Genomic DNA, 17,240 nt, shown 5'->3' on the forward strand with positions numbered 1-17,240 from the left:
AGTTTAAAATTAAGTGTAAAACAAAATACATCTACCTAAAATGTTATGTAAATAATATTTATATTATTCCACATAACTCACAAAAGACGATTGAGAAGGTATTACTGATATAAAATACTTCTCTTTTTTGTCGATTATGAACTCCACATCATTTTAAGATTTCAAAGAAATAAATGTGATCTTTTCTGAAAGAGATCTTTTTTTGAAACCGTAAAATGAACGCAGTTGGATTTTTGTTAAGTAAATTAAAGTGTTTCGTCAGTCATCTCAATAAGACCAATCGAAAAAACTTATCCCATCTATTGAAACCTTTTTCCGAAAAGGTCCTTTGAATGAGGAGCGGATCCAAGGCGAGATATAAAATTGCTAAAGTCTGACAATATTTTAACATTCTCCCAGGATTTCGATTTCAAATATGGAGGCTTTCTTTTAAAAGGAAGGCCGTCTTTAGGCTATTCCGGCATTGGGCAGGTTTAAGCCATCTTTATGGCGTTTTATTGTTATGGCTTCTCTTAAGCAAGGATATTTTTCATTCTTATTCAACGGTTTTTGTATCAATTCGTCGAGTTTTAAGAGGAATTTCCCATTTTGTCCTGCAAAACTTGCGACCGTTAACAGTATTATTTTCTAAATTTGTTACAAAAGGGAAAAAAAACATTTTTGAGAAAGGAATAAGGAATTCAAGGCATTTACAGGGCTTATGACATGTCATTGGCGGCTACCCGTTTTAAAGCAACAATTTACGGACAGTGTACACTTGTAATGCCGTATTAAAGAACAGACTTCATGAATTCGCTAATAGTTATTCCCACGTATTATATATATTTTGTGTAGGGTATTATTCGTACAGAACAAACCTTTTGAACTTTTTCAAGGATAGTGAATAGTAACTAAAACAATTTATTCACTTTGCCCATCTGTATGAAACAGTACTTACGATCTTCTTGATATGTTGCTTTAAAATATTTTATTATTTAATTTGTTTTCTACATTTATTCCTGAATTGTTTAAACTTTCGACTGAATATATTGTTTAATTTTTGGGTTTAATTTTTTTTTATAAATCTTGGGTAAAAGGAAATTTATGTTTTAAAAAAATATATACGAGTATATTAAGCCAAATATGTTAATATTATACATATTTGTAAAAGGCAGATTTGCCGTTTATATTAATAAAATAAAATAAATAAATAAGTTGCCATTTTACACACTATGTAACATTTGACATTCTACTCATGTTTAAACATCTCAGTTTTTTACCTCCAACCATCAACAGATGAAATAATAAAAAGGGATATAGATGTTCAAATATGGGCAAAATGGTAAATGTTATACTGTGTGTTAAGTGGCCATTTAAATCAGCCAATGACAGATTATAAGCCCTATAGATGCCTAGACTTCTATATTACCTTCTTTAAAATGTTCTTTATATATGTTGTAATATACTAATTAAATATTGCTCTAAATGCACATTATATACCTACTTATTTGTTGTTAGAATAAAATAGTTTCAATAATTCAAACAATTAAAAACTCAGCCCGTTTGATTCAATGAATTTCCAAATCATTGGACTCATTAAAATCATTAACAAACTTTTTTTATATAGTTACCCTAACTTGTAAAACTCGTAAATCCACATATTATTAAAAAATATATTTTTGCGTTTTCTGTTAGGACTTTAAATAATCTATATCCTTACAATGTCGCATTTTATTTTTCGAATACATATATGGAAGATAAAAACTGTTTTTACTCTCTCCTGAGAAAAAAAAAGTTTGGGATTTACGAGTTTCAACGATATTGTTCATCAATAAGATGTTTTTTATTTAACGATAATGTATACACCATTTTATAAGGCATAGGGAAAATATAGGTTTGTGTTTTTTTTATTTTTTAGAGTCTTTATTCAATAAAATATACATATTATTACAATATTAATACATTATAAAAAAAAACAAAGTATTAAGATATATTTTGTCCCGATAAACTATTCAATAATAGTTTGTCATCGGGTGCTCAGACATTAGTTTTAATTAATAATCAAATAAGAAGAGTACAGACATAATCCTGTATACGTTTAAAATAATAAACATAAAAATAGTTTAAAGATTTTTTTATTTTTTTTTAAAGTAACAAAATAAAGTAAAATAATACAATTAAAATTAAAGAATTGTAATAAACTTAAATATATTTTAAATATAAGAAAAAAAAATAATAGACATATATATAAATAGTGTGTGCTCATAAATGTAATCAAAACAAGATAAAAAATAAATTAAACAAAGTAAAGTAAATCGAGAATTTCAATTCATATCTACAGAAAAAAAAAATTAATAATAAATTAATTATGTATTTAATAATAAACAAAAAAAAACAGGAATTGTTTTTTGACGAGCACCGATTCTGATATGCTTCATAGTGCAATTGACGCAAAATAATCTGACAGGATTCCTCATTGTTTTCGACTACTCACTCTAAACAAGTGTCAAAAATACGTCAGTTTTATTTATTTGTTTATTTTGTTTATTTGTTTATTTGTTTAAATTTAATGTTGTGCACACAGTGCTATGTTAATATAAATCTAGACAATATTACAAACAAAAACTAAACCTAACACAGCACCAATTACGTACACAACACAATATATGAAATAACTATCTAACAATACAACAAGATGTAAGAAGAATTTGTGTAACTTTAAACATTGAAGTAGGGCACACATAAGCAAATTCCCTTATGTGCTCCAATAATAACAATAATAATATTAGTGATACTATACATTAAAGTCTATAAGACTCAGTTTCCGTTTGTAGCAGAGAGCTGAGTCGTTAAAGATGTCTAAATTGTACATCTTCTCAATTTTAGAAAAATTACAAACTGCTCTTCCTAAGAGCGAATTTTGAGCTGCTCTGGTGTTACATTTGTTGTAGCTCAGTAATACAGTATGTCGAGTGCGACGAATAGGAGTATTAAAGTTTATTTCAGACAGCAAATCGGCACAATCAATCCGATTATTTAGCAAATTATAAATAAATAATTGATCCGCAATCATACGCCGTTTATGAAGACAAGGTAACTTTAAATTACTGACATTAGGGAATTTACATTGGATGTACTTATGAAATTTATTTTGTACTTTGTCTATTAAATTTATATAAATGTTGTATTGGGGATTCCAAATGCAGGAAGCGTATTCTAAGTGACTTCTGACTAATGAGGTGTATAGTACCAAGGTCGTGCTTGGATTTTTGAATGGTTTACAAACTCTCATTAGGAAGCCTAACATTTTATATGATTTAGATAGAATAGCCTCTATATGAGTATTAAAATTAAGTTTTGTGTCCAAAATTACTCCCAAATCCCTGCAGCTGTTTTTTTTTTGGATATTAATATTGTTAAAATTATAGGGAAAAGTTATTGTTTTTTTGTTTCTAGTAAATGTCCTTTTATGGCATTTCGAAACGTTTAAAGCTAGGTCGTTCTCTTGGCAGTAAGTTGAAAACCGGTTTAAATCGTTTTGCATGGCATCACAATCAGAAATAGAATTAATAGAACAGTATATTTTCATATCATCGGCATATACACTAAATTTACAGTGAAGAAAGCATTTGGAAATATCATTGATATAATAAATAAACAGTAAAGGGCCCAGATGGGATCCTTGTGGCACTCCTGAAATTACCTCGACAGGGTTAGACTTAACACCATTTACAATAGTAATTTGGTTGCGGTTACTTATGTAAGATTTTATCCATCTTTTCAAGTCACCGTGTATTCCCAACGAAGAAAGTTTATTGATCAGGATGTTATGATTAACGCGGTCAAATGCTTTTGAATAATCAGTGTAAATTGTGTCGATTTGCTGTCTTTTATCCATATTTTTATGCAGGAAGTCAGTAAATACTGCAAGATTTGATGTTGTTGATCTACAACGAACAAAACCGTGCTGGTAAGGGACAATTAGTGAACTTGTAACTGAGTATAATTGGTCGTAGACGATCCTTTCTAGAACTTTGCTTAATATTGGCAATTTAGCTATCGGTCGATAGTTAGTGACGTCGTGTTTATCTCCACTCTTAAAGATTGGAGAAATAAAGGCTGTCTTCCACCTATCTGGGAAACAACTTTGTTTTATAGATTTTTTAAATATTGCACAAACGGGTGGAGTCAAATTATGAGCACAGTTACGTATGAAAATACCCGGCAGACAATCTATACCAGGTCCCTTTTTTGGGTCTATGCTTAGTAGATATTTAAGCGTGTTATTTTTGTTAATATTGATTGTAGAGATTTCAATAGATGCAGAATCAATAAAATTGTTACGAAAATGTGTTGCCGTTGGATTTGAAAATACCGATCCGAAATAGTCCGAGAAAAGATTCGCTACCCCAGTGTTATCTTGTGCTGTTATAGAATTATATGTCATGTGATCGGGAATTGTTGGGGTTTTTCTTTTTGATTTCACGTAGGACCAGAATTTTTTAATATCCATTTGGATACCGAGTTCAATTGAATCAATATATTTTTTATAATCTGACTTTGATATTTTTTTCTGCCTATTTCGTAACAGAGAAAATGATTGATAATCTAATGGGTTACGGGAAAGCTTCCATTTTCTATGAAACTTTAGCTTTTCTTTTGTGACGTTTTTTAAGGCGGGAGAATACCAATCAGGAAATTTTCCTGTTAATATTTCTTTTGTTGGGATATAATTTTCTATGACATCCTCAATGATTTGGTAAAAATTATCGACAGCTGCGTTAACATTTGGGGCATTTATAACTAGTGACCAATCAGAATCTTTAAGAGACTGATTGATAGCTTGATAGTCTGCTTTGTGGTAAAGTTTTACAATTTTTTTTATTGGTTTTGGTTTGATTAGGTTTGGAAACTCGATGTTTATAAGGATGGCGCTATGATAAGCGTCTTCGGGAACGAGAGGAAAATCCGATGTTTCAATTGAGACAGGAAAGTTACTAATGACGAGATCGAGTATGTTTCCGTGTGAGTTCTTGATATCATGAAACTGTTTGAGGTTAGAGAAGGATAGACAATCAGTCAACGCTCTTGCGCATAGATCATTACGCGCGAGTGGTTGACTGAAAGAGTCGTCGGTATGACATGGGCCATCAGTAATTATATTCCATTGGATATGAGGTACATTATAGTCACCGACTATTAGGAATAAATCGTTTTGGAATTTAGAGGTAAGTTCGCAGATTTGGTTTGTGTGGCTTGAGAATATTGCAAGTCTTTCAGACGCAGTTAGTTTGGGGCCAGTACCCGGTAAGTAAACACAACACAAGTTTAGTCGAAAGTTAGATTGGTTGAGTTTTTTTAAGTTTATAGAAATCCATACATCCTCTGCATCCGAATTCCAGGATGAGTGTGATTGAACATTGAGATTTTTAAGGATCCCAATTAATGCTCCACCTCCTTTTTTTTTACCTTGTTTATTATTAATGTCACGATCAGTTCTATATACATGGTAACGGGAGTCAAATAGCTCTTCGTCGGCTATTCCTTCGACTAACCAAGTTTCTGTTATTAAAATAAAATCAAAGTTGTTGATTAGAACATTGGATAGGAACTCATGCGTTTTAGATCTGAGTCCCCTAGCGTTTTGGTAGTAGACTGTAAGTAACTCAGGCATAAGTAATATTTGGATACAATAAGATAAACAATGTCTGAAGTAAAAATACGAAAATGAGCAGTATTAAAATATTGAAATTCGAATGAGAAGTATTTAACTCAGATTCAAACACACATATAATATTAGAACGTATAACATATGTGTATCTAAATTCTGTAAAATAATGAAAATCAATGATATAAGTGGAATCAGTTGACGATAAAAATATTGGTAAGTAAAATTCCTTATGACTAAAACATATGAGCATGTAATACTGTAATAAAGTACTATAATATAGGCGGTGTATACTTATTAAAAGAAAATAAAAAATAACTAAGACAGGTAATATTATGCCCGTTAGAAAAAATGAGATCGAATTTATAAATCGACAAAGAATAAAGAAAATAAAAAAGAAAATAAAAACCTCAGCCATAAACATATTCAAGTTGGAAGAGTGTTTTATGTTACAGTAGAAAAAGAAATTGGTAGTGTAGTGTATAATAATGTGTATTTGAGTATCAAATGACAGTGAGTTACAATCGGTGACACAAGCGCCGGCTAAAACGCCAATAAGTTTATAAGTAAATTTGAGAAAGTTAAAAATAATTACAACCTTTCGGTGAGGTTTTTTAACACTGTTGTGCAGTAAACGTAAATCGCTTCTGAAGTCTCGTTTTTTCGTAAGTAAATTTTTGAGTTTTTCACCCACAAAAAATTGAATTTATGTTTAATTTTAATTTCTTTAGCGGACCTCAGAAGTGATTTACTTTTCCTTTATTTTTGTTACATACGTGAATTAATTAGGTAAGTACCTAAAATCTTGAGTTTTCACTTCAATATTTAAATAAACGTTTGTTCTATCTATAATAATGAAAATTCTATATTTATTTCAATTAAATTATTCATATTTATTTAAGCTGTTGACAATATCCGGACGGACCTTCTTTGTTAATGAACGTAACAGATTAACTTAATTGGATCCTTAAACCCCATCCAACGGCCAGGTTTGTGATGAAATGAGCCCTTTACGTATTAAAAATAACAACCAACCAGAAAATATAATCAACAGTTTGATATTTTTCCCAAACTTAAACTTCACAATAATTTACAAGTAAATGTTTCATTTATATAAACAATCTAAAAGCAAACAACAATGCTGTTAGTATTTCTAGAAGTACATCTTGATGATTTGTAAGGACTATTGAAAAATGATAATGCATTTTTATTTTATTTTATAAAATAATTTTAAAACTTGTATTTACTATTATTTCAATGTAAGTCCTTCTCCAAACACAGAAGTTTGTCTCTTTTTGGACAGAAATTAAATTATGGTATATTAAATAAAAAACACAAAAAAATATTTAGTTGTTTTTGTAATTTGATGTTTGCACTGTAGACGCTTTTTTATCGTAAACAATTGAAATCATCATTACAAAAACCCATTTATTGTATTAACTTGATATAAAAAAGCCAGTTACTCTGTCCTACTACGTCATCAAAAAGGCCAAAATTTTCAAGCACCTGGAAGAAATTTGTAAACAAAAATAGCAGCTTTTAAAAATATATGGCATTTGTTTTTAATAGCGCCATTCCATAATGATAATAAAAATAGAATACGAAAAAAAAATCAATTAAAAATGAGCACAAATCTATCGTACTGTCAAATATTTTAGTTGCGATTGTTGCTTTAGTAATCCCCTATGGAGGAATTTCATATTTTTAATGCGAGTTTCAGAAAGTTTAATTGTCATTTAATACACAAACAAAAACCATTTTGCTTAAAAATATTTCACATCAATAATTAAAAATTGACGTAGATATATAGTAGAGTTTGCTTTTGCAGGTTTGAGTGAATTTTGCCAGAGACACATTTATACCATATTTAGTAAACTAACGTAATATCGGAACTCATACTTCGCCATACAACATCCAATTATTGTTAACATTGTAATTAGGGTTCCAATTCGAAATTTGAGATGCTCAAAATGTTGGGAGTCTCGAGACATTTTCAATATCGAGACTCTTGAAATTTCGGGAGTCTCGAGATATTTTCAATATCAAGACTCTCGAGATACAAGTATCAAAATTTCAAGACCAGCAGTGCGACTCTGAACGATCTCAAAGGGATAGAGAACGTATCGCTTTCTCTACCCCCTTTAGAGCGTTCTGAGTTTCACTGCTGGTGTTAAAGGGATAGTCTATCATAAGCAAGAGATGTTGTTCGCTGGGTAATCTCATTTAGATACAGGTCGTATTTTGGTTCTTCTTCTTCCTTTCCACATCCGCTCCTAAGTGGAGCATGTAGACATCACCAGTTGTCTCCAGGAGACCCTATCGCCAGCCAGCATTTTTGCTTTTTCCCACGTCAATCCAGCGCCCCTTCATTCCGCCGAATAAAGTCTAAAGGTCGTCATTGATGGCCTACCAGGACGGCGTGAGCCCGCAGGTTTAAATAAGAGGCAACTCGGGTTTAGGTTCTTCTGAGGCATGCGCATAGCGTGCCCAAGCCAGGTCCACCACCGCAGCCTCGAAACGCTCGTTATAGGAGCTGCTGCGTCCGTTCTCGGGCTTCAATGTTAGTTAAACAATCGAACCACCTTATACCTAGTATTCTTCTCAAGCACTTCCTCTCGAAACTCAGAAGTTTGGTGTTTTGAACTTTGGTAAGCTGCCAAGATTCACACCCAAATAGGAGTACTGGCATTTTGCAAGAGTTGAATGATCGGCATTTCGTTTTGACCGAGTATAAACTTGAGTTCCATACAACACGCACCATGTCAAAAGTTTGGTTCCGTTCGAGTAAATAAAATACGTTCCGCGGACGCTTACCTCTGCTTATATAACTGTGTTACTGAATCTAGATTAATGAAATTGTGACTATAAAAATATAATCTTTTATCAATATTAAAAATAAATCTTATATCTATTTTTAATTTAACAGGTTGGTGGCGGACATCGCTATTTGGTAGAGATCGGCCTTTTAGTATTTTTTAAGATTATTTTTAAATGAGTATTAACTATTCTATAAAAACAACTATTTTTTATTCAACCCCTTAAATGTGTTTTTTTTTCTATATATTTAATATTTTTTTAATGAGTTATCGTTGGTATCGAATAGTCTCAAAATCTCGGAAAGTATCGAAATTTGAAGACTTGGTTTCCGAGTCGCGTCTCAGTTCCGAGACTCAAATCAGTGTCGAAACTGGAAGCTCGGATTGTAATGAAATTGATGCAAAATATGTAAAGTGAGCATATAAAAATATTAATTTGATTCGTTAATGAAACATTTTTCGCAATTTTTCAGTTGACAGTGCTTTCAAAAGTTAAATAAGCTCATTTCAATGTGTATGTGCCTGTCGGTGAAAGAAGTAAGCATACTGTTATATACTTGTGTGGTATTGAAGATGTAGAAATAATACTATGTTGCTCAATCACAGATATTTATCGACGTGGTTAAAAAGTCCTCGAACTTTGACCAATTTCGATAGATGATTTAATGAGATTATTCTTTGACACAGAATTTTCCAGTGCAGAAACTATAAATTACATTCATTTGCAAATACTAAATAAAATTTAAATAATTAAATATTTAATACGCGCCAGATGATAGAATTTATTTATGTGTGCGCAGTGCAGGGGCGAACCGTGTACTACCGTGCTTACCATTATATTTGACTAACTATAATAATGTTTTATTGTAACTTTATTTACAGAAAAACAAATAAATAATTAACGTTTATTTGAAATCATATTGTATTTTTATCCGAATATAAATATATATTTTAATAAAGCGCGCCCAGCGCGGTGAGCCAAGAAACTAGCCGATTATTCCAGCTTATTTTTTCATATGTAAAAGTATACCATATTTTGAATGTATTAACCCCAGTGCAGGTTTTTTCTCCTAGATTAAACTTGAAGATTACACAAATTATTTAAAGATTCTTGATTTGGAAATCAGTATTTCAAACAATGTTCCTTAAGGACTATTTTTCTTTAAGATGGTACTTTTGACATAAGACCATAATTACTTTCATGCGTCATATTACAGGACATATAGCGCTCCACGCGGCCATTTTTAGTACTATTCAATACTAGAACAATTAGGCCAGTTGACATTTCAATTGAATACCTAATATCGACTGAATTCATAGTGGTATTTTTTATTATATAATAAATTAATGGAAAAGAGTTTTTGTATCACACAGAACCACAGAAAAATATCCATTGATAGTATATATTAGTTACATTATATTATGTACCTTCTATGTAGGTACAAATACATGATTTTTTTAATAGCTTACCTGTAAATAAAATCACCATTCGCCACTGGCGCACTGTGACTACCTCAAACGAAATTTGTATGTTTACTTGGTTTACTTACAGGCACTAACACATTAACATATGATTACTAAACCTTCAAACTTATGCCCGTGTGCAGAGACAAACCTTAAGGTGAAGAGAGTACAATCTATTGTCTTCATTTTCGGGTTAATCTCTGCATTTGAAATTAGAATGTACTTTCCTCACCTTAAGTTCTGTCTCTGCATTAATGTAATTAATATTGACTGCTTAAAATTTGTGTCTTACGTATTTTTAAATGTTTAAATTTCGCATGTGCATATATATTGTGTATGAATGTGTGTATATATATGTATATGTATGTATATGTGTGTATATATGTATGTATGTGTATATGTAAGTGCGAAGTATGTATGCTCTTTATTTATGTATTTAATTGTATTTTTACATTTAATGTAAACTTTTTTTTTTTTCTTTTCTTCTCTTTTGGGCTAGAACTGTTTTTTTTTTATTTCTTCAATATTGTTTTTTATTTATAGGAAACATATTCGAAAACCATATTTGCCGCAACAAATCGGTTTCTTAGAACAGGCATTTGCCCATATAGGAACCGATTGCAACATTAGGCGTATTCATATTTCTGGCTTGCCGACTCTTCATATACTGAGCCTACTCTTAGTACTAGCAGAATTTTCAGAGTGTTTTTTGTGCCACTTTGTAACATTGTATGTATAAACTAATAAATGAATAAAAATGAATAAAATGAATTATATTTTCATTTACCCAATTATTCAATTGGAAATATAATAAAATTTACATTAGAAAATCAAACATTTCGACTTAACCTAATTTGCAAAAATACTCACCTGTTTTTGTATTTTTTTTCCATACATATATTATTTACATAGAAATATAATAACAAAAATACACTTTAGAAAACTACATCTTAAAATTAAGCTATAACATGAATTGGAAAAAATGCCCACCAAGACTACAGCGTCTGAGCGTCGGCCATTCTTTTTTTAAATGTTAAATAGTTTATAGCACATATATATGGTATGACATGATCATGAAATGATTATTATTATTATTAATTTATTGATGACAATACTGTCAACTTAAAACGAAAATCTTGCGAGTATTGCTCCCGGACATTTTCTAAGGGCCTTTTTTTTTTTTTTTTTTTTTTATTTATATGGGAGTTGCTTTATTATTTACCTTGCTTATAATAAACAAGGTTTATATTTCAAAAAGTGGATTTTTCTGCCAGTAAATATCTTAAAATTTATCTAAACTATTGGGATCAGGAGGGATATATTAATGTGGGCTAATCAGGAACTTCTCAGCATTTGCTCATGTGGAGAGGAAACCACATAAAACTCTTCAGAAGAAGCCGGCCTGTTGGCAGTAGTCAACAGGCCTTCCGTTCCACAAGAGTAGTGTTCGGCATTTTGTTCCCTACTTTGGTTTATTTTACCAATTTCCTGCGCTATATTTATCATGTATGATACTACCTCTCGTGTGAGTTCTTTATTACCTATCACCGACGGGATGTTGCATAGATCTTCACCCGGGCCTCTGCATCGCGCCTCCAGCTGTTGTCTTTGAAAGCTGAAAAAGGGGCAATGCATTAACAGGTGAGGGACATCTTGAGGAGTTTCATCGTCGCATGGGCAGCTGTCGATCTCTGAGAGCTTGAAGCGATGCAGGTAGCTCATGAAGCCACCATGACCCGTAAGCATCTGGGTGAGCTCGTAGCCAGCATTTTGCATTTTTCTGAAATCATAGGCATGAAAAATTGTAGGGAAAAACATTTTAGTTGCACTTCCGGTTGTCTCACTCAAATAGCGATCGTTCCAGAGTTGAAGGGTCCTGCTTCTTATTTTCCTAATAATTTTATATTAAGGCAGTTCAAAAAAAGACATTTCACGGTTTTGGTTTTTATCTTTTATAGTTATTTGTAGTATTACTAGCGTTTTAAAGTCCCTGGTCACGTGGTACTAGCTATCGCGCCAGCAGCGCCTCGAGCGGCGAAGAGAAGAACAACTGGTCACGTGGTAGACGGACTGACCGACAGCATGGTGAATATAGTATCGCGCAAGATCAAAGTAACACCGTTGAAATATTGAAGGTTTCTACTTTAATCAAATACTGAACTATTACTCCAACAGTAGATATGTTTTGATTGAAGTAAAACAATTTATATTTGAAACAGTTTATTCTCATGAAGGCATTCGTAAAAATACGAATGTTTGAAAAGTGTTCATGTTCAGGAAAACGTTCCATTTATCACCATTGTCTATGTTTCTAGACATGACGATTATACTAACTTGTGATAAAATAACAAGAGCAATCGTGTTTGTACTTTAGTTGCGTTATGCAAACGTCTGTCGAACCACAAACCTTGTGTGATTTCGGTTAATGCGCTAAAAAGTCTCAGCTTTTAGTAAATGTTCCTATGTACCTATGATACTGTCATGAAAATGAATTTCTTAACCAAATTCTAGCTGACTTTTTTCAAGGTTTCAGGGCCATAATAGTACGGTGCTCATTAACCCTTATCATTGCAACTAACTAAAAAATTGTAAATTTTTATTTTTTTATCCCTTTCTCTGATCAATGTGCATGACAAAAGATTTTTTTTCTATTTTTAATTTATGATTTTTCGTGGTTCCTTTTAAAAAAACATTGTTCTAAAACATTTTTTATTTAAATAACATAATATTTTATAGGTGTGTAAACAAAAACTATATTATTTGGGACAAATAAAAATATTTGTTTATTCACAGAAATCGGCATCATAAAATTCACATCAAAATGACATCCGATATTTTTTATTCTTATTTTAAGAAAAAAATTATAAACAGATAAAATAAACTACACACATGTAATACAAACTTAACTTTATTTCAAAATAATTTAATTTTATTACTAATTACTAAATTACTTAAGGCGGCTTTAATTTCTTATTTGTTAATATTCAAAATGACAGTCATGTACGGGCTACGCGACATCACTATGTTTTGTGTGTGAGTGAAAATTAGCACTGTCATCAAATCAAATCATGTCCTACTGATGTGTACTTATGTTTTTAAATAGATTTTCATAACATGAACTAAAAACTCTTTTTTTTTAAACTGCGATCATTTAATTTATTGTTACATTTAACGACATTGGTCGTAGGTAGTCAGAAAAGATGCATGCCGCGGATTGGAGATGCTAACTAGATGTCAAAAATAAAATATTTAAAATAAAATAATTTAAAAAAATATGTTTTATGAATTTATGTACAGTTAGCGACAATGAAAAATCCGCACTTAAAATTCAGGTAAAATTCAATAATTATACATTTTCCTGGAATTGACCATTGAACCCCCGGACACTTTCTATTTTTATAACGGTACTTTAGATCTTTGTCTTGCAGTAACATACCTTTTACCCTCAATTTCTTAATTATTTCAAGTTAAAACCTATGTCCGGGCTAAAACATATTTCGGTGGAAATTAAAAACATTATATTGACTCTTGTGAAAGAAAACATTTCTGTGCGCGAAATTGCTAGAAAAGTGGAGTTTAATGAAGCTGCTGCGAGTCGACTTTTAAAAAATATATCGTCAAACTGGTTACCTTACGAGAAAATCAGGCAGCGGAAGGAAGCTCAAGTTGTCTGATAGAGATGAGCGCGTAATAAAACGACTAGTTTTAAAAATCGTTTCGTATCTGCATCAAACATATACGCCAAACTGCAGGAAATAAATTCCACGCAAGTGAGTGTTTGTACAGTTCAAAGAAAAAATAAAGAAATGGAATTTAGTGCGTTAAAACCGGCAAAAAGGCGTCTTTTTAACTAAGAAAATGGAGAAAAACAGACCAGAGTGGCCCCTTAAGAGACGCGACTGGACTGTGAATGATTGGTGTAGGGTCGTATTTTCAGATGAATCTTGATTCAATTTAATCGGGTCGGATGGAAAGACTACAGTACGTCGTAGAAAAGGTAAACGATATAGTGATGAATGCATCCTCCCAACTGTTAAACATTCGTCGTATGTGATGATATGGGGCTGCATCATGGCTCATGGAGTAGGTTCTCTTGAGTTTGTTCAAGGTATGATGAACTCCAAAAAATACAAGGAAACTATAAAAAAAAGTGTTTTCCAACGATGGAGGCTCTAACAGAGCATATTTCAGAAATAAAATTTCAAGACAATTCTGCACCTTGCCATCGAGCGCGTGCTGTGAGTTGTATAATTTTATTCATCATAATAAAATGAATATAAAATAACCTTATTTTCAATCACTTATTTTAAATGTTTTTTACCAACCCGTTTCAAAGATTCTCTATTAAGATATACTTAACTAATAAATTAAATTGCATTTCATTTTTACATTTATAACTTATTGATACATATAATGGAGCTAATAAGTCAAGTGTTCTTTTAATGACGGGAAGTGTGAAGTGAGATGGATACGATCTTAAAAACTATACAGGAGTTGACTTAAGAAAATATTGTTTATTTGTTTTTTTTTTCTTCTTATAATGTATAAAGTTGTTTTAGATATTTGGTTTTGATAAAATGACGATAAATCGTTTTTGATTTTTTATTCAAGAAAACTTTTTACTTTTTTTATAGTTCACTTTTTTTACACGGTACTGCGTGAAATATATCAACCGTGTAAAAAGAGGTTTTGGTTATTTCAATTTTGATGGTAAAAAGTCATACTGTTATCGTTTTTTTAAGTTAAAAATCATGAATACTGTACGTTTTGTTTTTATTTAAGAGAAATAATAAACCTTCGCGAAACCATAATATGTGAATACCAAATACACACAAAAATGTGTTGGCAAATAAATGTTAATTTTTGTTTATATAAAACCAGCGTTGAAAAATTGTTAAAGCGCAAGGTCCATATTTAAAACAGCTGCTTGTCAAAAATTTTAACGCCGGAGGATAGTTTTTAATGCTTGACAATCAAGATAAAATTCTGAATCGTGTGCATATAAACTGTATGGATGAATTTAATTCAAATTGCAGTGCATGTATCATTTCCGAGGTCAGTATTATCACTTTATACCATACATGTGTTTAAAAAAACAATTATTTTAACCATAAGGTTGTTCTGACGTCCATACATTTTGTTTAAGTCAGATTGTGACCCAGGGGTATTATTGTAGGTTTTAAATCCCATCATGGGAAGATCGAGTCCCCACTTTATCGCTTTTAACATAAAAAAATATTTTTCCAAGCAATATTCTCACTATTTCTTAAATTATTTTATCATTTTTTGAATCAGTTATATTTTTGACCATCGACGAATTATATTATCATATTTTTGACGACGCGACGGGACAATACAAAAGTCAACGTAAAAGTTTACATTCGAAAATAACAACAAAAATATTATTTAATTACAATTAACTTATGCAATATCGTAGTCATTTATTGCAATGCAAATATTTGCAACAATTAAAATGCATAACAATAATTAAATTTGCTTGGGACAATAACAATTATTACGCTTACAATTACAATTATATTTACAATTGAATTAACTACTGCATTTTAATTTGTAAGAATTTATTAAAAAAAACTATTCTGTCTCAGGGAAATTCATTTTATTTACTTTTACGGAAAAATTCAATTTTACAATCCCAGTTTCATTTACAATTAAATTACCCCCATTTCCGATAAAAATTATGTTTACGATCATAATAACGATTACGGTAACAATTACAATGAACATTAATTACGTCACTTAATTACTATACCTATGTAATGAAAACAAACAAAAATCTCTTAAATAAATGTGACAAATTAAAAAAAAAAATTAAACCAATACTTACTTTTACGTAGAATTTTGCAATAGATTAAGACAATTATTGTGAAAATTGAAAAATTGTTTTCAGGCGTTGCCTAGTATGTGAAATAATTCAGTCAGATATACATTTCTCTCCTTTTCCTTCCTTGTCATTCCTCTGTCATTTCCAACATATGAATAAAATAATAAAACCAACCGGTCCAAGAAGAAGTTTAAAAACAGGAAAAATTGTTTTCAGGCGTTGTTTAGTATGTGAAATAATTCAGTCAGATAAATCTCTTCACAACAATAAAGGTTTCAGCTAAAGAGCTGAGTTAAGTAAAACTTAAGTTAAAGAACTTCACTAAAATCAACAGATGGAAGAGTTGAAGAAATATGTATATTCAAACAGGGGCAAAATAGTGAATGTTACACAGTGTTTAAAGTGGCCACTTAAACCAGCCAACGATAGGTCATAAGCCCTGTAAATGCCTAGACTTCCATATTCCCTTATTTAAGGTATCCTCCATCCCTCTCGTAATTTGTTTACAATTATTGTGCTTCAGAAATAAATTTAAACATTGTACATAGATAAATAAATTATAGATAACACAGATATAAGAAATCTGTCATTACATTTCTTATGTATTATTTGTAAAAAAAAACAGTTTTACATATTATTATTATTATTTTTTATTATTTTATTTTTGCACCACAACAGGCCAGGAGGCCCAATTACAGTGGTGAATCACATCACAGAACACCCAGGCTTGAGAAAAATCACATTTTAATTTTTGTGTTCTCACCGGGAATCGAACCCGGAACCTTCCGTCTGTGAGTCAAGCGTCTTGACCACTACACCACGGAGGCCGTATGCTCGTATATATATTTATCTACCTACAAAATGTTATATATTACATAACATGTAAACAATATATATTAAAATGAGACGTTTTTAATACCCACATACAATAAACGTTATTTTTTCAATTTTTCAGTGTTTGTGGCAACTCGTTATGGATTCTATGAACATATTTATTGTGAGTGCCTATAAGTTACATATCATTATTTTGGCAGTTTTAAATTATTTTTATTATTATGGATAACTTATATAGCGCCATTTTCGTAATAAAATACCTCAAGGGCGCTTTACATAGTGATTCTATTGTTAAATTAATTTAATTGAAGCTTTTAAATTTGTTATTTAATTAAAACAATTTATTTTGTTGTCACATGCTACGGATTTATTCAAATAAATTACCCCTACTTTTCATCAGGTATGGGTAAAACTATTTAGAGTAGCTACTTTACGTCCCTTGTCGTATCGTGCTTCATATCATGTTAGGCAATGTTGTATTCCTAGAGTTATAGCACACACACACACGCACAAACTCACATATTCGCATGTCTACGCGTTCGTATACAAGTATTCGTACTACATGTACGCACATATGTGACGTTATGATTAGACTTGATGTATTTTTAATAGTCAACATCACGTAAACTATTTATCA

The 17,240-nt window shown here is 31.0% G+C and overlaps 1 protein-coding gene across 1 annotated transcript in view; it reads left to right on the top strand.

Moving 5' to 3' along the window:
• Positions 1–17,240, top strand: part of LOC148281485 (agrin-like) — an 808,766-nt gene that overhangs the window by 200,488 nt on the left and 591,038 nt on the right. The gene's annotated exons all lie outside the window — the stretch shown is intronic.

Source organism: Micrasema longulum, unplaced genomic scaffold, assembly GCF_059751315.1.
Source record: "Micrasema longulum isolate JH-2025_06_02 unplaced genomic scaffold, ASM5975131v1 h1tg000453l, whole genome shotgun sequence".
NCBI lineage: Eukaryota > Metazoa > Arthropoda > Insecta > Trichoptera > Brachycentridae > Micrasema > Micrasema longulum.